The sequence below is a fragment of the Melanerpes formicivorus genome, unplaced genomic scaffold, assembly GCF_026170545.1.
Source record: "Melanerpes formicivorus ecotype bairdi unplaced genomic scaffold, bMelFor1.0.p_v2 SCAF_49, whole genome shotgun sequence".
NCBI classification, from domain to species: domain Eukaryota; kingdom Metazoa; phylum Chordata; class Aves; order Piciformes; family Picidae; genus Melanerpes; species Melanerpes formicivorus.
Window position 1 is genome coordinate 3,739,756 of NW_027142401.1, and position 22,500 is coordinate 3,762,255.

The 22,500-nt window shown below is 39.5% G+C and overlaps 1 protein-coding gene across 1 annotated transcript in view; it reads left to right on the forward strand.

Annotated features, from left to right (window-relative positions):
- NPAS3 (neuronal PAS domain protein 3) overlaps positions 1-22,500 on the forward strand; it is a 658,723-nt gene that overhangs the window by 529,637 nt on the left and 106,586 nt on the right. The gene's annotated exons all lie outside the window — the stretch shown is intronic.

Sequence of the window (22,500 nt, forward strand, 5' to 3'; positions counted from 1 at the left end):
TGCAATTCTGTACTATTTGTGTGATTCTAGAGTCTAGGACTTTAAAGACAAAGACAGTTACTGCAAGTCTTGCAGTTAAATTATGCATGTTGGCAAACCTAAAACTTCTACGAAGTGCACACAGATAGGAACAATTGACTGTGTTGTAAAAAGTATGCAAAAGTTAGAGATAAAAACATAGTATTTAGATAACAGGATCACAGGATGTTAGGGGTTGGAAGGGACCTTTGGAGATCATTGAGTACAGCTGTCCAACCCCCCTGCCAGAGCAGGACTGTAGAATGTAGCGCAGGTCGCACACAACGCATCCAGATGGGTCTTGAAAGTCTCCATAGAAGGAGACTCCACTACCTCTCCGGAGAGCCTATTTAGTTCTCCACGACCCTTACAGCAAAGAAATTCTTCCTCATGTTGAGGTAAACTCTTCTCAGAAGTCCAAAGAAGTCCAAAAAATGGGACTTCAATTACAGATCAATCTTTTGACTTTGTACCCATGTTCATTGTCTTCCCTACTTCTTCATGCATTATTTTCTGTTATGTGTTATTTAGTCAAACTGTTTTTTCTAGAATTAGCATTCCCACAGAACTGGGGCCTGACTTATCTTGAAATTATACATTCTTATTTTCCAATTCCCGAACTGAAGTGCACCACTACAATTTTCTGCTGTGCATTTTTAGTTACACAGGGCTTAAAAATGATCTGACTAATTCTCAAATGGATGTAGATCCCTGACTTACACTACTGGGTTTTTCTTTTTATTACTTTTCTAAAATTGTTTTTACCCAATTTCCACTGATTGTATATTGGGGATTTGTGATGAGCATAGCAGTAAATACTAGGATGCTTTAATCACAGGATCTCTTGGCTGCAGCTGAGTAATACAAAAACTGTAGGGACCACATAGTGCTTTCCTTTCCCTCTGTATGTTAGTTACATCATCAGCTCTGATTTCACACACTCTGTTATGGTCTGAAGATCTTCATAAGATCCTATTCAATATCTGTTGAAAATAAATTCTTATACTTGCTGTCTGTTTACCTTCTCCAGAAAAGGAGATTCGGTGGTTTGGGGGAGCTTGAATTTTATGTTCTGCTGCACTCTCATTGTACTCAGGAGTTGGGGCTGTTCAGTCTGCAGAAGAGAAGGCTCCGAGGTGACCTAATTGTGGCCTTCCAGTATCTGAAGGGGGCCTACAGGAAGGCTGGGGAAGGACTTCTCAGGATCTCAGGTGGTGATAGGACTAGGGGGAATGGAATGAAGCTAGAGGTGGGGAGATTCAGGCTGGATGTGAGGAGGAGGTTCTTCCCCATGAGAGTGGTGAAGCCCTGGAATGGGTTGTCCAGGGAGGTGGTCGAGGCTCCGTCCCTGGGGGTGTTTAAGAGCAGGCTGGATGAGGCTCCGGACAGCCTGATCTAGTGTAGGGTGTCCCTGCCCATGGCAGGGGGGTTGGAACTGGATGATCCTTGTGGTCCCTTCCAACCCTGAATGAAACTATGAAACTTTCCTTTTTGGTCTGGGGAGAGCTATGGATAACTTTCTGACTATTTCACATGCACAACAAAGCCCCTTAGTGATTGCCTCCACATTTGCCAAATGAAACAGGTGAGGGCATAAGGAGAAACGTGTTCAGATGGGTTGCATTAGCAAAGGGCTTCAACCTCTCAACTGGGTGACAAAGCACCTCTTTAAACTACTCAAATAAGTCAGCCGAAACAGCAGGTTAAGGCTGCCTCTAGCTGGCTGCATGTGTTCATCAGTGATTGCTGAAAATAGGGAGAGTTAATCTGGAAACGAGGAAGTTCTTCACAGAAAGAGTTAACTGGCTAGTGGAATGGGCTGCCCAGGCAGGTGGTGGAGTCACCATCCCTGGAGGTGTTCAAAAAAGGATTGGCTGTGGCACTTGAGGACACAGTTTAGTTGTTATGAGGTGTTAGGTATTAGGTAATAGGTTGGACTTGATGTTCTCTGAGGTCTTTTCTAACCGGGTTGATTCTATGAAAGTTCTTGGAGAGTGGGATGTGGCCTGAACATGGAGCAGAGGACAGAGAATGGTGAGCATTAAACTGTTTCAAAGCTCTCTTTATGTGGTCCCCCTGAGAACTGTCATGCTCTCTACCTTTCTTTTCCTGTTCTAGTAGCCCTATTACTTATTATCAGATCAGAGAAAAAATAATGTTCCCTTAAAGATGATTTATGCCTTTGAAATTGAAACTAAGACAATTTCCAGGTTTATATTAAATAGATTACCTTTTAAATTCTGTGGGTTTGAATGTTTTTGTAATCCTGAAGTGTGCCCCATTTTTGTGCCTGTTTTTTAGGGTGGGTTGGTTTGGTTAGTGGGTTGGTATCTGTGTTGCTTTGTGTACTTTTTTTCCTCTGTGCATGCTGTGTAGCTCCATGGCTGCTTGGAAGAATGTATGCTCCATGTATGAGATTGAGTAGTTTCTCCCAGTCTTTTGAGAGGATTTGCAACAGTCCTCATCCTTTGTGTGCTTTACATTTCTGTGCAGCAATGTGCAGTATGTTCACAGACACACTGAAGCCTCAATGACATTCTCAGTTTCCAGCTATCAAATTCACAAGTATCCTAAGATATAGTTGATATTAACTGATTCCCTGGCTTATTGTTGAGGACACAGTCTCAAGCTGTGCCAGGGGAGGTGTAGACTGGGTGTTAGGAAGAAATTGTTCATAGAGTGAGTGATTGCCCATTGGAATGGGCTGCCCAGGGAGGTGGTGGAGTCACCATCACTGGAGGTGTTTAGGAGGAGACTTGATGGGGTGCTTGGTGCCATGGTTTAGTTGATTAGATGGTGTTGGATGATGGGTTGGACGTGATGATCATAAAGGTCTCTTCCAACTTGGTCTGTTCTATTCTACTTTTAAAACCTTACATAATGTTACTATGGTTAGAAGAAGAAGTAATATGACTAAGCTCAAATTGAAAAATATAGAAGTCTTGTTGCAGTGCTTGGAAACCTAAAATCTGACCCATAGATTTTGCATCATGTAAAGCTGTGCCCTAAGTTATGCTGTTCAGCAGTCATAAACTGTCCTTTCATCTGTCAGGGTTAATTTAAAGAAAATGACCAATTTATTTTTCTGAAGTAGAGAAAAATTGTAAAGTGTTTCTTTCCTAAGAGGCTCTTTGACTACAAGCAAAATGTTTGCTTCGAAACACCAAGCTTTATTCTCCTCTCTGATGAAATAAGAAAACAGCACCTCTTCACCTTTCAGATAGGCTCCTTCGTATTATTCATGCAAGTCTTTTCTCACTAATTTTATGATTATAATAAGGCAATGGCTTACTAGTTAGCACAGAATGACCTTCTAATTGAAAAGCTGTAAATTTGGTCTCAATGGCCAGCCATGGCACAAATTTGAATAAATAAGGCTGCAAAGTCCTTGCAATGGGCTGGCCTCTTGACCAGGCTGCTCCCAAAGTCCTAGTCACCTGTCACCTGGTGATGCTTTGTAACTCCTTGGTGTTAACTGTATGTCTTGTTTCCAGTTAGGTTAGCATGAGATGAAACAAAGTGCAAGGAGTCCTTTATTGGTTAAAGAGGATTTTGCATTTGAATATTTTCACTGTCTGATCTAATACCGTATGAAGCAGCATCTCAGTCACATAAGGCTTGCTGTTTAATTTCCAGATCATGATAAAAAGCCTGGCCAGGCTGATGCATCAATAATTCCTGTCTCTTTACACAGTTTTTTCTTTAACATAGTTTTAATGTTTTTTTGCATTTATTATTTGAAAACACTAATAACAGTGCTTTAATGAGCTTTTCTGCCTGACAAGCACTTAAGATTGGTGCCTAGATACTACAGTGAAAAGGTCTCATTAAATGTTTGGGAAGATGGATGGATAGTTGCGAGCAACTCTGAGAAGTTGTGCAGCATTCATCGTGTCTTGGGCAGCTTACGAAATGGTCGCAGCGCATTATCCTACCCACAGAGAAAGAAATACCTTTCAGGATCTTGATGTTGGTGCTTGGCACTGTATCACTGACGTTCATAACACTAGCTAACACTATATTAATGATAAGTAATGAGGGTTGAAACTCTGCTTATAATATAGAGCGGCTTTCCGCTGTCAATGTCATGCATCTTTATCAGGAATACATCGTACAGACAACGGAAATTTTCCACATCCTTTAAAGTTTTGCATTCTGTATATTTGGTTGTTAGACAAATAGAGCAAGCTTTGCTGACTTCATTTTCATTCTTGGCAGCATGTTTTTATCATAAGGCAGATAGTCATTAATTTACAGAATCAACGCTGGGAACAGCTTTTGTGATCTCATATTAAATTTTCCCCTGAATCCGCCCCTTGGCAAAAATTACTCACATCGTTAAAAAATATTTAATTAGGCTGTAGTTTATACCCAGCTCACTGGGGAAATGTTGGAATTAATATGATTTGCATGAATTCTGTTTCTCTTTTTCTGTTAGAGATTAGTTTTGAATTCAGTTCAGAGGGTCGCTGACACTGCCAAGGACTCACAATTGTGAAGGTCAAACAGGTAGCAAATACTTCCCCTGGGTAGCTTCCCTGAAAAGACAGCTCAAAATTGCTTTTAATTATGGGTTACCTAAAAGGCCACTCGCTGTTTTTATTTTTCCACAGATCTCTGAAACATTATGTGGCTGGAAGTTCTAGGCAGAACACCTCAGTTCAAATCTAACACAACATAAGTCATGTTTTCACTTCTTTTGCTTTTCTTAACAGTGAATAACATGCAGAGATATGTGCAAACAGGCATACATACATACATGTATATGTTTAAATCAAGGTATTCTTGGCCTTTCTTCTATTGCAGTAGGGGGGGAAACACAAAAACTCTGTCTCTTTCCTGTGTTTTGTAGAGGAAAAATAATAATAAAAGAATATTTTGGAAGGAAAAATGTTTTATTTCGTAGCGATGCATCCACTGGCTTAATTATTCTTCACAAGATAAGATACAGTGTTTAGTTATGCATTCTCTTGTTTATGATTTCAAGGGTTAGAAAGAACCCTAGGGATCCACAATCCTGTGCTTTTTTTTAAAAAAAGAGAATTTAATGGAAACTTTAATTAATAATCTAATCAATCAATTAATCTCCCTTACATAAATGTTGAAATCTAATTCTCCTTCACAGCTCTATCTGTGCAGACAAGAAACGAAATGGTTGCCCACTTATCAGGGCGATGGGGAACCGCTGCAGACACAAAGAAAAAGTGAAACTGTAATAGTTTTGTGAAGCTGGCACAGATAACATAATGTTAGCAAAGCACTCTTGAATTTAGGATAGATCACAGTATGTCAGCGTGATGAGCTCTTGTGCAGTTCATTTCAGATGTTCATTTTTTTTTCTTTAGATGAGTGTAAGAATGTAAGAATGGTCCCCCAGATAGGAATTGACTGGTTTGTTTTGTGGAAAATGATGATTATGGCATATCAGTAGTAAAAATCCAATCCTGTTAAATACCGAGTGTCGTGTAGTGTTGACTTTTGCCTTGAGTTCAGAAAATGTAAGCCATCTGCTTTATGAAAAATGTGCAGACCACACCATGCTGTTGACCAGCCAACTGTTGATAAATAAATATTTATATATCCAGTGATTTATATAGGGCTTCTATCAATACTGCAGAGGTCAGAGTCAGTTTGACCCTTATTTCTAGGACTGCAACTCGATCCAACCTCTTTGGAGCCTGGAACCCTGCCAGAGGTGCCTACAGTACTGATGGCAATTTAATTGATAACAATGCAGATGAAGATTCTTTTGTGCACTAACTCATCTCCAAAGCAGACACTGTATGTGTGTCTGTGCCTGTGTGCTTCCAAGTGCTAAAATAAAATCCAACCAGCCAAACATTAAAAGAGCTTTGTATGTAGGAAAGATATAAGAGCTGCACACGTGTTGTACAGATTCTGTCATCAAGGTTCTACTTTCTTTTGAAAAGTGAGTTTTTATATGTTCAGTGTGTAAAAACACTTACAGGAGAACCTTACAATGGAGTGAAGAACCTTTTGCAGAGAAGTATAAAAATATAAACCAATTTTGTAAAAGGCAATGGAAGGTTTGTATATCCTTAGCAATATATTTAATATTTTGAGCTACCTAGCATGTTGGACTGTCAATGCAATCTAAACTCCTATGAAGTCTGAGATGTAAGAATTTTATTGCACTTTCAGTAGAAACTCTACATGGGTGGATGTGGTTTATGGGCAATTTTTGGACTGCAGAGGGCTAATTAGCTATTTACATCAAGATCTCGTTTAGCGTCCTTTAGTTCTTTACTACAGTAATAGAAAAGGCAAGGAACAAAATGTCATTCTGAACTATCATTGAACCTAATTCCCTGTCTCATAAATTCAGTGATTTACTGTTTCTTTAAAGCAGTATATTTTGTCATTTATCATTTCCCATCCGTTCCCAAGATGCTCAATGTTGCACTCTGGTTTTTGGCAAGGAAAGGCCACAGCTTTATTTGCAGCACAAATTTGTCCAAATACATTGGTATTAATTGTGCACACTACATACAAATAGAATAGCTTACCTTGCCAGCAGGCAGATTTTTGCAGTTGGCTAATATAAAGCTCTTTTCCAGCTGAAGAGTTCTGAATTTTCTTGCCTGTCAGTGAAAGACTGACCATTTCAACCCACAGAAGTATATTGCTCTGAAGAAGAAACAATGGAATTTCTCAGTTAATTTGTACCAACTGAAAAATTTATTTAGCAGGAGATCAGTTAAAAATAGATATTTTTGCTCTGGCATTGATGTGTGTCCACCTGTGCAAAAATGGATTAGACAGGTTCATAGACAGCAGACCCATAAACAAAGAGTAAAGGGAATAGATGGGGATGTACTCCATAAAGAAAATAGTAGTGTAGCATGGTGCTGACATGAAAGGAGTATAAGTCATTGTAGGTTTAACTAAGGTGTATGAAGTGATCACAGTAATTCATATTCAGAAAGCTGCCAGTGCAGGCTTCCAGTCCCTTGGCCTGATTACTAGGCAAAAATTCTAGCCTGTTAATAGAATGGAAAAAAACAGTTGTTGTGGGTTGGTCCCAGCCAATGGCCAAGCAGAGAGAACAAGCAATGCAAAGGCCATCACTCACCACATTCAACAAGAAGCTCAGGTTGGTGGCAACCACCAGCAGAACAAGAGGACACAGTCTCAAGCTGCACCAGGGGAGGTTTAGGCTGGGTGTTAGGAAGAAGTTCTTCACAGAAAGAGTGATTTGCCATTGGAATGGGCTGCCCAGGGAGGTGGTGGAGTCACCATCACTGGAGGTGTTTAAGAAGAGACTAGATGGGGCGCTTGGTGCCATGGCTTAGTTGATTAGATGGTGTTGGGTGATAGGTTGGACATGATGATCTTGAAGGTCTTTTGCAACCTGGTTAATTCTATTCTATTCTCAGTGTTCCATTATGACCCCTTTGAGACATTTTAAGCCATATCAGGGATTCCTATCTGGTATTGGGACACAAAGTTAAAACCATATAGGGGCAAGAAAATGTTTGTCCATGCTAATTTTTTTTCCATAAAACATGCTTCATTCTTCATGGACGTAAAATGCTGTCAAAGCCTGACAATATTTCTCAACCATGGCAACCATAAAGAGAAGCACAGAAGAATTTCTTAATTGGTATTTTAGGTACTCCAAGTCTTCCCCTTTTATGTGATTGTTACATGACTCTTCACAGCAATGGGTAGCAACACATTCCAGTTCTTGGACATTCTCAGATATTAGCCATAGGCACAAGCATAATATCTGATTCCTGTCAAACAGAGAAGCCACTCTTGCTCTTTTTCCCTTCCTCCTTCTTTTTTATGTTCCTATATTGTAGCCATAGTGCTGACACCATGTTCAGAATGAGATCTGTAGAAGATAGATGCTGGATTCCAACAGAGCAGCCATGACTGTTCAAAGAAGTAGCAAAAAGACCCTCATGATTTGTTTTGTAGGACAGTCACAGGAATGTATTAGCTGTGGGGAGATGAGGAAAAATGAAAGCAAAGGAACTATTTAATATATAAGAATATTGAAAAAAAAAATATAATGATTAAGAGAGAAAGGGAAAAGCCCCCCCAAAAAATATGTATACTTCTTAAAAATGCTTGAAGTAAGGGCCACTTTTTATGCATTTTACTCTACAATGGAGTCCCATCAGTGACTGGGTCATGCATGTTTTAGTCATACAAACAGCTTCAGTGGGATGTAGAGGACAAACTTAGTTTTCAAAACTAAGGTTAGTTGTTGCATAAAAGATTGCTCAAAGTCAAAAACCAATACAGCATTCTTTTACTCTCATTTTGCTATTTTTATAGTATGTTCTATACTATAGTATAGAATAGTGGATGAGGTTGGAGGGAAAGCTGAACTTTCATGTGCTTGCCTTATCTTGTTGCCATTCACTGTTGCTTTACTCCTTAGATTCATTATCAAAAAGGCAAGGAACAGGAATTTTCATTTCTAAATGAATTAGGGAAAAATCATACAAGTAAATGTTCACAGTCACTTAAAGCCATTAAAAGCCATTAGGAAGGGGTTGGTCTCTTCTCTCTAGCAACCAGCACCAGAACAAGAGGACACAGTCTCAAACTGCACCAGGGGAAGTTTAGGCTCAAGGTGAGGAGAAAGTTCTTCACCGAGAGAGTCATTCACCATTGGAATGGGCTGCCCAGGGAGGTGGTGGAGTCACCATCCCTGGAGGTGTTCAGGAGGAGATTGGACGTGGCACTTGGTGCCATGGTCTAGTCATGGGGTCTGTGTTGACAGGTTGGACTTGATGATCTTTGAGGTCTCTTCCAACCTTAGTGATACTGTGATACTGTAAAAAGGGTGGAATAAGTAGCTGTAAATTCAGTTAAGAAACATAGTTTTCACTTGCCATAGTGAATTCAATGAATGCCACAGGCATTCAGGAGGCAGCAAAGGAAGGTAAGGCAGATAAAATATATGTACAGGGTTTTTTTTTTTACCTCCAGAAAGCCATTGTTACAAAGATCCTGGATTAACACATACATTTTTATGCAATTATCAGCAGTGGGAAGCATTCCGCAGTGTGGAGAACTGGAATTATTTTCCCGAGATGGCATGGATGTTTATTTGCACTAAATATCAGCTGAATTACATAGCCAAGGTATAGCTAGCAAGACAGTTAACAGATTCCTATGTCTTCTGCTATTCTGATTTTATTGGATCTGTTGTCTACATTGTATTTATCATTCTCTTCCACAAGTTTCACATCTTTCCTTCCTCCCCGCCCCCTCCTCCCCTCCCCAGTTCTGTTACTCAGTGGTCATATCCCTGCTGATCCATTGAGTTCAGCTTCATTTTCACTGTTTCTCATCTCTTGCAAAGATTCCCATAGGCCTCCATAATTCTGAGTCTCAGATTTTTTTCATCCTGATTCTGAGTATTTCCATTCTTACTAAGCCTTGCAGTTGTATCTCAATTGCCTCCTTCTGCATTTCTTGCCCATATCTCAGTCTAAGCAGAAATGAACTTTTGGCCTACTATTTCCTTACATGTATTAGGTGATGCAACATGCAGACACTGAGGGAATTTCAGACAAAAAAAACATCACCAAGCTTTCAGGATGTCTTTTATCTTTAGAACCAGGTACTCTTTGCAGTCAGTGTGCATCACTCAGGCTGCAGAACCTTCTTCCTCCTGTCTGCTCTTCAGTAGTGCTGAATATTGAAAAAGTACATGCATAAAATATTTTTTACCTATTCTTTCTCTCTCACAACTTAAAATACACTCTCATCCCGTTATCCAGATTCACTATCTTGGTTTCATCTCCACATCTTCCATAATATTCACTATACAAGTTGGCTCTCCCTAAGTCCAATTGCATTCTGTCTGAAACTATCCAGAATTTCATCTGTATCCATTTCTGCATCATTTAGTTATCTATAGCCTTCACTGCTTTACTTTTCCCCTTCTGACCCAACCCCAGTCTCACTTTTCTCTTACCACCATGGTTTAACCCCAGCTATCAACTAAACACTATGCAACTGCTCGCTCACTCCTCCCCCCCACCATCCCTCCTCCCACACTCCCCCAGTAGAATGGGAAGGAGAATGGAAAACAGGTAAAACTCATGGGAAGAAATAAGTAGTTTAATAATTGACTTAATATAAAGAGTGTTTATCAACGTCTAAAAATGTCAGGGTGTTATCAACATTATTCTCATCCTGAATCCAAAACACAGCACTGTATCAGCTACTAGGAAGAAATTGTACTCTGTCCCAGCCAAAACCAGGACACCAGCCTATAAGGATCCCAACACTTTTATTTTTCTTGCTTCACTTCTTTTAGGCTCTCACAGTATGCCCTTGGATTGCCTCCATTTCCTTTCCCTTTTGACTTTCTGGGACTTCTGCTGCTGCCTCCAGTTCTTGGCAGAAGCCTGTACATCTCATTTGTTAGTTCTAGCATATCTTTCTCTTTTTCAGTCTGCCTCTCTTCTGCTGTAAAACAAAAAGGTTACCCTTATTCTTCCACTGCAAAAATCCTTGGTCTAGAATACTGGGAATTCGATTTTCCTACCCAGATTCCCTGACATTTTCAACACCAAGACTCCTTTGTTTTTACTTGATCATTTATAATACTTGCAGTGTTGCTTAAATAATTAATAAGGAAATCTAAATTCTTTTTAAAGAAAGATTTGAAGGTAAACCAGGTATGAAAAGAATGTAAGAGTTTACTTTGCCTTTCTGCACAGTCATCCTACAAATTCTGTATAACATTTATCTTTCTTGTTAAAGAAGATACAGCTACATAAATGAGCTAAATACCCGTGTGCTGGTATCCTTGAGAGTGTCTGGATTAGAGGGTTTAGAAGTCTGTGGCAGGATAGTAACCTACCATTGCTTTCATTTGAGCAAAATAAATAGGTTAGCTTTTCCATGAACGTGTATGTGTAATAAACAATGAGATCCTGGATTAAGTTAGAATAAAATTTGACATAGTTTCTCTCATTTGAAGGGCAGTGCAAGCACTTGGTGCCATGGTTTGGTCATGAGGTCTGTGGTGACAGGTTGGACTTGATGATCTTTCCAACCTTGGTGATTCTGTGATTCAATATCTGCTTGAAGAAATTTCAGGTATCACGCAGGTGTATTGTGGGTTAATGCTAAAGAATGTGCGTTTCCAAAGGTCTTCACAATGTTTGAAGCATTTGTTCTTTCTTCCTTTTTTTTTTGTTGTTGTTGTTTTCTCTTAACATGCCTGAAATGGGAATTCATCTGTGAACAATTGGTTTTTATTTGTGTTTTCACAGAAGCACATTTGCATGCCCTAGAAAAGAATCAATATTATGAATGAGAAATCTCCCCCAAAGTCTTTAATTATATGTCTGTGTATCAATATGTAATATTTTATGTTTCCTTAGATTTTTTTTTCCCCCCCTTCTTTCAGCTGACACAGACAGACTTTGAAAGGAGTAAAATCAGCAATGTAACAACGAAATGCATGCAAACTTGTTAAATGTGATGGCAAAATAAAAAGCTTCTGTCAGTATGATCAGTTAAAAAAAAAGATAGCCAGCAAACTGTCTATCATGTGATGAAATTTGACAGTAGGGATTATGGCTTTGATGGACCAGAACAGCTAATAGAAGAAGCTGACATTTTTGAAACCCTGCTAATTAAGGGTTCCTTCCTTAATATTAAAATAAAGTCTTTGTCTGGGTTTTATGGTTGGAGAATCAGGTGTTTTCATTAATATATGCCAGTCAGTCTTAATAAGCTTGGAGGGCAGAGGAAGTTATTATTGAGTGACCTTCTACAAAATAAGCATGTTGCTAAGGGCTCTAACCCTGCCCTGTTCAGACTGATGAATCTCATTTCCAATGCAAAAGCTTCATAAGAAATCCAAGTATTCTCTGTGCAATCACAGAAAATAATCCTTGTGTCTCTTGTAATGTCCAGAATTGCCACTTACTATACTACTACTGTACAATGAATATTACAATACATATTATTTTTCTAGCACAATTGTCTACATTTCTGAATTGCCAAGAATAGAAAAACTTATTGTCAAGACACTTGTATTGAAAAGTCAGCTCATTTTAATACTCCTCAAATAGTCATCTACCCTGTTCATGAATTATAATGCACGGAATACATCTGACAATACTAGCTTTGAAAAAGAGATATGTCTGTATTATTACATATTCATTTTCAAATAGATTTCAAACAGATTTTAAACCATTCATTGAAATTCATTGAAATGATAAATTCACAGTTGGATTTTGATTGACTCTTAATCTAATTTTACATTTGATAAGTTTTCTCTCTTTTTTCCTTTTTTTTGTTAGTTGTAATTTTGATTTTCTGTAGATGTTCCAAGCTAAGTGAAAGGGTGTGGTAAGCTAAGACTCATTGTGTGTTTGCTGGGAGAAATTGCAAAATTAGTTAGTGAACCAGATCAGATAAGTAAGTGAAGCGTCGTAACTACCAGTGAAGTGTCTCACGTTCGTCCTGTGTGAACTGGGCGTTTTCTGACACCCCAAGACGTTACGCAGATATTTATTAAAGCTTTGTTGCTTTCCTTCCTTTTTTGCCTCAGTAGGTCAAGTCAGTACTCTAAATTGTTCTGTGAGATACTGCTCTCATAATAAATACAGTGGATAATGGATGAAATTCAAAGCAACACATCCAGTTCGCTGACACTCTGCTAATAAAATAACATGGCTGCCAAGCAGAAGTGTCAGGGTTAGGAGAATATACACGCTCCCAGGTCACCGAGTGAATGTCTGGAAGTTGAGTATTTAATAGGGAGCAATCAACTGCATCGTGTTTGCAGACCTCCTTCCTTTAATTGATGGCACAGCAGATGGATCTCCTTTTTTCTTATCCAACCCAAACCTATCTATCACAATCTGTAGAGTATTTGATAAAACTTACTCCAAACAGGTTTGTTTGTTCCTTTATTTACATTGATGATCAGGCTAACTTGGCTTCAGAACTCAAACACTGCAGCAGAAGGTGATGCACATGCTCTTGGATAGTTCATTACAGCTTTGTAACTATATCATTGCATACATAAACACACTGTAAACTACTGAGTAAGAATGAGCGTGAACTAGTGCCAGTGTTAGAAAAGAAAAAGCTGGGGTCTGTGTATTTCACATTCACCATGACCTAGCAATGTGATCTTGTAGACAAGAAAGCCAATGGTATCCTGGGGCACATTAAGAAAAGTGTGTCCAGCAGGTCAAGGGAGATTCACTTCCCTTTCTACTCTGCCCCAGTGAGTATTGCGTCCAGTTCTGGACAACTCAGTTCAAGAGTGACAAGTCTAGTAAAGGGTTGTGAAGATGATGAGAGACATGAGGTGTCTGTCTTATGAGGAAAGGTTGAAAGACCTGGGACTGTGTATCCTGGAGAAGAGAAGACTGAGAGATGATCTTATCAATGATTGTAAATATATAAAGGGAGCATCAAGGTGATGAGGCTGGACTTCTCAGTAGTGCCCAGTGAAAGGACAAGGAACAATCGGCATAAACTTGAACACAGGAAGTTCCATCTGAATACGAGGGAAAACTTCTTTACTTTGAGGCTGATGGAGCACTGAAAACAGGCTGCCCAGGAAGCTGTCTGATTCTCCTTGCCTGTAGATATTCAAAACCCACCTGGACACAATCCTGTGCAACCTGCTTTCAGTGAACCTGCTTCAGCAGGGGGATTGGACTAGATGGTCTTGAGAGTTTCCTTCCAAGGCCTACTATTCAGTGATTCTGTTTCTAGGGCACTTTAACAGAGCATTATATGAGGAAATAAAACAAATACTTTTTTTTAAAAGGCCACTACCACAGAATCACAGCATTGTATCCAATGCAATGTTTGAGTTACTTCTGAATGCTTAACAGGTGTCACATTTGAATACAATAGTACTGTTTAGTCCAGTTAACCTACTAAATGCTTTAATATGAAAGGCTTTCTGTGTTCTGTTCCATTAAAGTCAAAGGCATCTATGCACCTTGGGCTTCTTGTGTCTCTACTTGATTTATATGTTTGCAATTTGGAATTTTTGGCTACTTTGTCCCTTCAGCATTTTTCCCCCAAATAAAAGTGTCTTGATATAGCTCCATAATTAACCTTGGTTCTGTTCAATTTGGACTACTCCACAAGACAGAAAAAATTAAGTGCAACTTTTTTTTTTAGAACGTGTAGAAGTATATCTCCCTCTCTGGAGATGTTCAGCACCTGCCTGGATGCATTCCTGTGTGATCTGGTGGAGGTGATTCTGCTCTGGCAGGGGGGTTGGACTGGATGATCTTTCGAAGTCCCTTCCACCCCCTAACATTCTGTGATTCTGTGAACAATTTTAAACTCCTGCAGGTGTTTGTTCCATCTTTGTGTTTGAGGGAAGTGTTTTCACGTAGATGGTGGAGGTCAGGGAGCTACCTTAAGTGTTATCAGTGATTCCCACTCTTGTTTCTACTGGACAAAAAGAAGGGAGTAGGAAGCACAACTCTTTGCACATCAATAAGTTTTGAAGGATATTTTTTCTCACTGTTTACAGTGAGTTGGGAGCTCCAAAGCTTACTGTTAAAAGGTCTGATTGAAAGCATGCTGATTTCTGATGATAAAACTCCTGTGGAGATCAATGTGAGTAAGGACTAACGTTCAGAAAGAAATACTCCATTCTCATCCTTGTTGGCATTGTGTTGCTACATAGTATGACAAGGTCTTTTTTACACCTTCAGCAGTATTTTATGTAGTGCCTGCTGTGGCTTGTCTAAAAGCCAATATTAATGAGCATTCACCACAAAAAGAAGAGTAAAGCAGAAGTGGTATCTTTGTGCTGAAATTGATATTCATAAGTAAAACAACAGAAGTCACATTACTCAAATACTGTAAATGCTACATTTTTAAAACTATAACAGTAATTTAAACAAGGTCATTCATTTGGTTGCTGGAAAGCAAAAGGAGTGCTAAGCTGGATTTACTCTTCTTCAAGAATAAAGGGGTTTTGTGAAAGAAGGTAATTTATTCTACAGTAGAAGGCAACAGGCGATTTCTACTTCCAAACGTTGTGAGTGGATCTCAGGATAAGAGGTATGATGAGAAAAGGATGCTCCAGAATGTTTGGAAAGGACTCCCTGATTGCTGACAATGAGGTAATGCTGTTGTAAATGTGGTATCAAGTTTGAAAACTCTTATATTAGCAGGCCTTGACAAAGTGAAGTGGTAAATCCAGCCTCAATAAATCTTAATGTAGATTGTCATGATTTAACATTAATGCTGCATTTAGAAGGAGTAGCATATGAAATGCAAGGCTTGAACTGAATGTGGCAGGATACAGGGTACCCAGAGGACACCCCAATGCACTGGGTCATCTGTCTGCATTCCTTCCATTAGTCATGTAGACATATGAGTACTCACAGCAGGGAGTGATGCAGGGCCAATATAAACCAATGAAAGGATTAAAAAGACATAACTTAATCTATTTACCCGACGCACAATGTTTAGGTTACTGCACTGTGGGTAGATGGCTAAGATAGCGTAGAAGGAAGAGCACAAAAAGTGCTTCTAAAGACAGCCAAAACAGTCAGCATGTCCTGCTCTGCCTACACATTTGAGCATCCTGTAACACTGACTGTGGCAAGTATTCTTCTAACACCTCAGTGATCCATATGACTGATCTCTTTTAAGAGGAGGGTATTTGCAGACAATATCTGATTGTTTGTATCATACATAACTCCTGCGTTTCTCTGAAGCTTTAGACTTTGCCTGTTTTATTTCTTTTTTTTGATTTGCTCTTATTTTCCTGTCTTCATCATCTCTGATGAAATTGAAGCTAAGTGTCTCAGCAGTTATCTTTTGCTCTCACCTCTCAGCTGTTACATTTGAATGTAGTAATATTTTTTTTTCTGTTCCTGCATCCACATAAGTCCTTTGTGGCTTTCAAACTTGGAGTGACCTCCAGTTCTCAGTAGCAAGAAAAAAAAAAGATAGAGTTTTCCAGAGGGAGACAAAAGGAGATTGAAAGAAAGAGACAGAATTCAAGATGGGAAATAGAGAAGACATGTGAATGACTTGAGAAAGAGAATGCTCAGGCTTGAAATGCAACAGGAATAATCTTTTAACAAAACAAAAAAAGCAGATCGGAGTTCTGGGAATATTTTCCACAGTGGATAAGGAAAAATGAATGAGAAATCTCTTCCCTTTCCCAAAAGGATCAGCAGAAGTTTTTCTACTGTTACTCAATTTTGTAAAATGCAAAATGTATTCTTAGAAAGCAGTTTGAGAAAACTCTGAAATTTGAGCTTTTAGCCTGTACCCCAATTTCCTTCTACATACCTGGTGAAATCCATCCTGATATCACTCTTCAGGACAGAAGCCATAAGAGCATCTGGCTTAATTTAGACACCTCCTCACACAAAACCATAATCTCACTCAGGTTTTAGACTGCAAGATCTTTAGGACATTGGAAGAGGTCCCCTTTCAGCTTGGCACAGGGTCACAGAGGCTTGCACAAAGAACTTTAATTCCTTCATTCTGAGGTTATATAGGGTTGCAAAGAACTGCCGTGGGCAATCTCTGTACAAGATGAAGAGAAAATAAAAACAAAGGTACAAGAGAAAATGGGAGCTGAGCTGAGCAAAAGCCAGTGTCCAAAGCTATCTGTTTAATACCCTGTGCTAGTCTTAGCTGCCTTGCCTAGAATAGGTGCCACTTTTTGTCTGCTGCAGAAAGCTACAAGCCGCCACTCCCTCCCAGTAGAAAAAATCTCTGGTTGATAACTGCCTAACATAAAGGTATTAAGGATTTTATATCCATGGCAAATTTTTCAAAAGAGCTGTCTCAGGCTGAGCATCCAGAATCAAAGGCTGCTTTTGAAAAGTTGACCTTGGCCTTTGGGGAGACGCTGCAAAGACTTTTCTTATAATGTTGCCTGAAAGGTAAATTTGAATCTCATTCTGTATTCCCACACTGGACTAAATTGAAAGTGTTTCCACTGATGTCAACAGCTTAATGAAAATTGTTGTAATTTCATGGAATTTTTTTTGGGGGGGTGGAGGAGTGAGTGGGGTAACTTATGCTGCTGCATGTATATGTATGTGTGTACAGTAATTGAAAGACTGCAGGAGCAGGGAAGACATTGTGCCCCTGGACTCTGCATTGGTTAGGCTGCACCTTGAGTATTGTGTCCAGTTCTGGGTCTCTCAGTTTAAGAAGGACATCGAAACACTTGAACGTGTCCAGAGAAGGGCAACAAGGCTGGGGAGAGGCCTTGAACACAAGCCCTATGAGGAGAGGCTGAGGGAGCTGGGATTGTTTAGCCTGGAGAAGAGGAGGCTCAGGGGAGACATCATTGCCCTCTACAACTACCTGAAAGGTGGTTGTAGCCAGGAAGGGGTTGGTCTCTTCTCCCAGGCTACCAGCACCAGAACAAGGGGACATAGTCTCAAGCTGCGCCAGGGGAGGTTTAGGCTTGAGGTGAGGAGAAAGTTCTTCACCAAGAGAGTCATTGGTCATTGGAATGGGCTGCCCAGGGGAGGTGGTGGAGTCCCCATCCCTGGAGGTGTTCAAGAGGAGATTGGACGTGGCACTTGGTGCCATGGTCTAGTCATGAGGTCTGTGGTGACAGGTTGGACTCGATGATCCTCGAGGCCTCCTCCAACCTTGGTGATACTGTGATACTGTGACTTTTCTTTCCTGTTTAACATTGAAGAGAAGTTTTTCCTTCTACTCTCTCTACTACTATATTCAAAACTTACTTCAGAGAGGTTTTTAATTTTTCTGTCTGCCCTTGAGATACATGAAGCAAATTTTAAAATATGATGGATAGGGAGAGCAGATAGCATTTCTGCAAAGCAGTCTGATATTCAGTAGAAACCTGTGATATAGAAAAGTTATGAACTAGTTATGGGCTATGATACTCATTAGTTCAGAGGAAAACCTATTCTAATTGTGATACCATGGTGCATTGTATTGCAGTTTCTTATTGGTATATTGTTTTGTAAGTTGTAGTACAATGTGCCCATGGTCTTGTTGCATTCCATACTTCACCTCTCATCTTCCTTTTATGGCTTACTTGGAGTTTATTATCTAGAAAAACATGAAATACACAGAAAATAGATGATATAAATGCTTTTTCAACTATCCACAATTTGATGTATTAATCCTGATACAGAAAAATCCAATATGTCATAGATATATTGCTGCTTTTTCTATTGCTGAGCTATTTGTCACTGTATTTCACCCTAAGAAGTATCTAAGTAATCACTCCTTAATCATTCGTTAAGCATTAAGGAGTTTACAGTGCACTGTCCATTTCCAGTCTTGAAGCTGTTTATCCATTTATACAAATTAGATTTGCTTTAACACCAGCTTTTGTTGTTTCAATATTGCTCACTACTGGGAGAACGGCAAAGGCTATTGACGTGCCTGTTCAAAAAGACAAATTATTCCTTGTTTCCATTTCTCCCACAGGATACAATGATTTAGAAGAGTCACCTGAGCTTCAAAATAGTAACTTTACTCGCCAAACTGCAAAGTTACCCAATATGACATTCTAAAATCTCAGATATGTTTATAACTTCCAGGATCTTATGGCATAACTTCTTTAAAATATGAAGTCCTCTGAGTTGTTTGGAAATTGCTAACTGGTTTCTCTGCCAAAGTATCTGCAGTTTCTTACTGCTGTAAGCAGATCCAGGCCCACACTCCACTTCATTAATAAGAACCTGCAGCAATTCTTTTGAAGTCCATACAGTTAACCAGCTGTAAAACCAATATTACTGTAATAAAATCCAGACCTACCACGGCCATACTTTCTGCCATGTAGAATAGACTAGAATAGAATTAACCAGGTCGGAAAAGACCTCTGAGATCATCAAGTCCAGCCTATCACCCAACACCATCTAATCAACTAAACCATGGCACCAAGTGCCCCATCCAGTCTCTTCCTAAACACTTCCAGTGATGGTGATTCCAGCACCTTCCTAGGCAGCACATTCCAATGGCCAATCTTTCTTTCTGGGAGGAACTTCTTCCTAACATCCAGCCTAAACCTCCCCTGGAGCAGCTTGAGACTGTGTTCTCTTGTTCTGGTGCTGGTTGCCTGGGAGAAGAGACCAAGCCCCACCTGGCTACAACCTCCCTTCACATAGTTGTAGACAGCAATAAGATCTCCTCTGAGCCTCCTCTTCTCCAGGCTATGTACCACACTCAATTCTCAGGCTACTTCCAGGTTCTCACTAATAGTAGAAAACAATAGTGCCTCTGATAGTACAGAGTAGTGGCAACCAATAGTAAGTTTGTATTCTTTATAGTGGTGACCACTGTTGCAAATGCAGTCACCATGCATAACTCCTCTTGCTCAGAGATATAGCTAGGGACCTCTTGACAGCTAGCACAATCCTCATTCCTCTAGAGTATATTGCATGTCTCCTGTACATAGCTTAGTTAGAAAAAAAACATTTTTTCTACCAATCAGGTCCATGTATGAAAATAATTCCATCTCTCTGTGCTGCATGCATTATGATTATGGATGTGCTGAAGCACCAATAATCAATCTCAGTTACTGGAGAACGTGTTGTCACTTGCTGCTCTTAGTCATATAAAGTGTTGTACAAAGAAGCAGAAGTAATACAGCCTGATTTTCATGGAGGTATTATTGTACATGAAGTGGTGAAATGTTATACATTATGATAGGAACACAAGCTGCTCAGTGTTGTTCATTTTGCTGTGCTTTTATAAATGCTTATGGAAGTAAAATGTAAGCTGTGTGGCTTCGCTGTCAGCTAGAGTATCTTGGGCTTTTCTCCCACTTTCTTCCCCCATCCAAGCAACTTGCAGAGGTGGCATTATCAAACATTCTCTCCCTCTTCCCAATGAGCCATTTTCTTTCTGCAGGAATTAGTTTAAAATTATCCAATCCATATGGTATAAAGTTGACATCTCTTTGTAAGTTGTGTCAGCTGGCAGTAAAACAGTTCAGAGGTGCAGAGATATTAAGCAAAACAGCCAAACATTCATTTTAGTCTCATTTACTTGGAGGAAACTTCACCACGGGTTTAATTTAAGCACATGAATGGTGTTTTGTTGAGTTGGGAAATTCTGCAAAGGATGCTTCTCCCAGCAGCAAATAGAAGCCTAAAACTCAGCAAGTGCTGCTGAATTGACTTCCAGTGAGTACAAAATAAATTAATTTGAAGGGTGAAAAAAAAAAAATCTCTGAAGTTCACACTTCGTGCCAAAGATTTTCTTACACCCAGAGCCATAAATCTGAGGAGGAGTAAATTGGCTAATGACAAGACCTAACCTGTGCAATTATATGAGGTCTTCTCAAAGCCTGGTATTTCCTTCTAGAGTCTGCAGATTTTTAGCCTGCAGGCTGAAACGAAGGATACTGTTAAGCTGCCACTTCAGGGTGTTAGGTTGCTCGTGGCTTCTCTCTATTTTTGTCATCCAAGGTTGCAATGATTTTCTCAGGGATTTCTGTTGTTACTGCCATATTAGTTCATAGTGTAGCTGGGTCATAGCATTGTTTTGAATGATCTTGGGCTCAGCTCAAGATTGGCAGTAAGAACAGATTAGATTGTAGCTTTTCTTAGATCTCCATATGCAGAAACAGAAATGTAATTGCATTTTTGTGTTTGTCTTTCATATTTACAGCACTGTCCCTACCCTGAGAAGAGACAGCTTTATCTTCCCTATCTTGTAACAGTGAATGAACAAATAACTATAATGATATTCAAAAAATTCTCTACTTTCTTTGGTTTGGTTTAAGAACCTTAATGCAATGTATGCAAAATTTCAGTTTGAGCAAATAAAATCCTGTTTCCCCAGGCCTGGTAGCTGTGGCTGTGAACCTTGCTGTTGGTGCTTGTCTTATTACAATGAAATTTCCATTACTTTGCTTCATCATCAGCTTCTCAGATCGGTGTATCTTGCTTGTTTCCTGAAGACAAGTAAAGATAGGCAAGGACTGTGTCTGGTAAATGCCCTGCTCTAGAAAGCCCATGTATTTCTGTATTTCTGCTCTTAGAACAGTTTATTTTTGCACATGGGCTGCCTCATTTCCCTTCTGCCCAGGCTGCCCTCAAACCATGACTGTTTCCTGGGGAGGTGGGAGCATGCGGGTCTGCAGAGGAGGGGAGCGATGCGAAGCTCTGGCTGTCGTGGTGCCTTTCCTGCCTCAGACATTTAGGGTTAATCATTTTATACAAAGCATGTTCTGAGGTAGTTTTTCTTGTTACCATTTGCAATGGGATTTGTGGGCACTCGTATTTGAAATGGGTGCTTGGACTTCATAGTTTAACGCAGATAATAATGCAGCCGTGGAAGGAAAGATACGCTGAAGTATTTCAAAAGAGGAGCTGTGATTGAAATACAGTAGCGAAAAGCTGACAGATACAGTTTATCAAAGTGCTGCAGTTTACCTTCCTCCAGAAGGAGAGTGGCTGCTTTCATATTCACTAATCCCCAAATAACTATCAGGAAATATTAAAATACACATTTTATTAGTTTCATTTAATTTCTTAATTGCTCAAATTCAGTTTACCAATTTATTGCTGTGTGAAATGCTTAGAGGCGATGCGTACATTAAAGGGATTATTTACATGTAATCCCTCCCTCCCAAAGGATACAAACTGATCATTTATGAATCCTGATTTACACTCTGTAACAATACCAGATGAATGAAATAGTTACTGTAGAATCATGTAGCTCCTGGAAGTGCCATTGCTGCGTGGAGCATCTCGTTCTCGCTGATCATTTTAGTAAAGGTGCATGAACTTCACTTTTAGAATTTAGATGAACCAAACTAAAACCGCCTGCTGCAATTGGACCATTTATTTTCAAGGAGTAGGCGCAATCAAGACATTTCAATTTAACCTTGGGGGAAAGCCTGTTTGAAAATGTAACCCGTGTTCTATTTGGGGTGTGGATTATTTTCAGCTAGGGTTATGATTTTACAGGAAAGATTTATAATTAGTTTGAACATAATTGGCAGGGATTTGCCGTTGAGATGCAGCCTTGCAGCTAGCTCCCTGCCTGTGAATATCGCTGTGGGTATCTGTTTGCCAGCCAAAAGGTGTGAAAGCAAGATGTATTAAAGAGGATGGAGAAGTCAGAAACCTGGATCACAGTGAAGCAAAATGAATAAAACTTTTAAAACTCTCTAAGTTCATTATATAGCAGGATGCATCTTTAATCTCCAGTCTGCTCCTTGGGCACCTTTGCAGAATGATAAAATTCACCTCTGGTTTAGAAGAGGTATTTATTTATCCTGTCAGTGTTATCCCTACCCCTTCTCTCTGGCCAGATGTAACTTGCTGTATTAGAAATGCTCACATTCTGAAAGCCTGGCCATCTGTGCCAGCTGTAAATAACATTAGGATTTCAGTGAATCTGCAAAAGCAATAGTCTCTAGCTTAGAATCAGATACTTGAAATCTGAAATATTCTGTCTCCATCATGTAAGAATCACTCCACATTTGAACTCGTTTAGAATTCCACCTTGTTCTTTACTGGG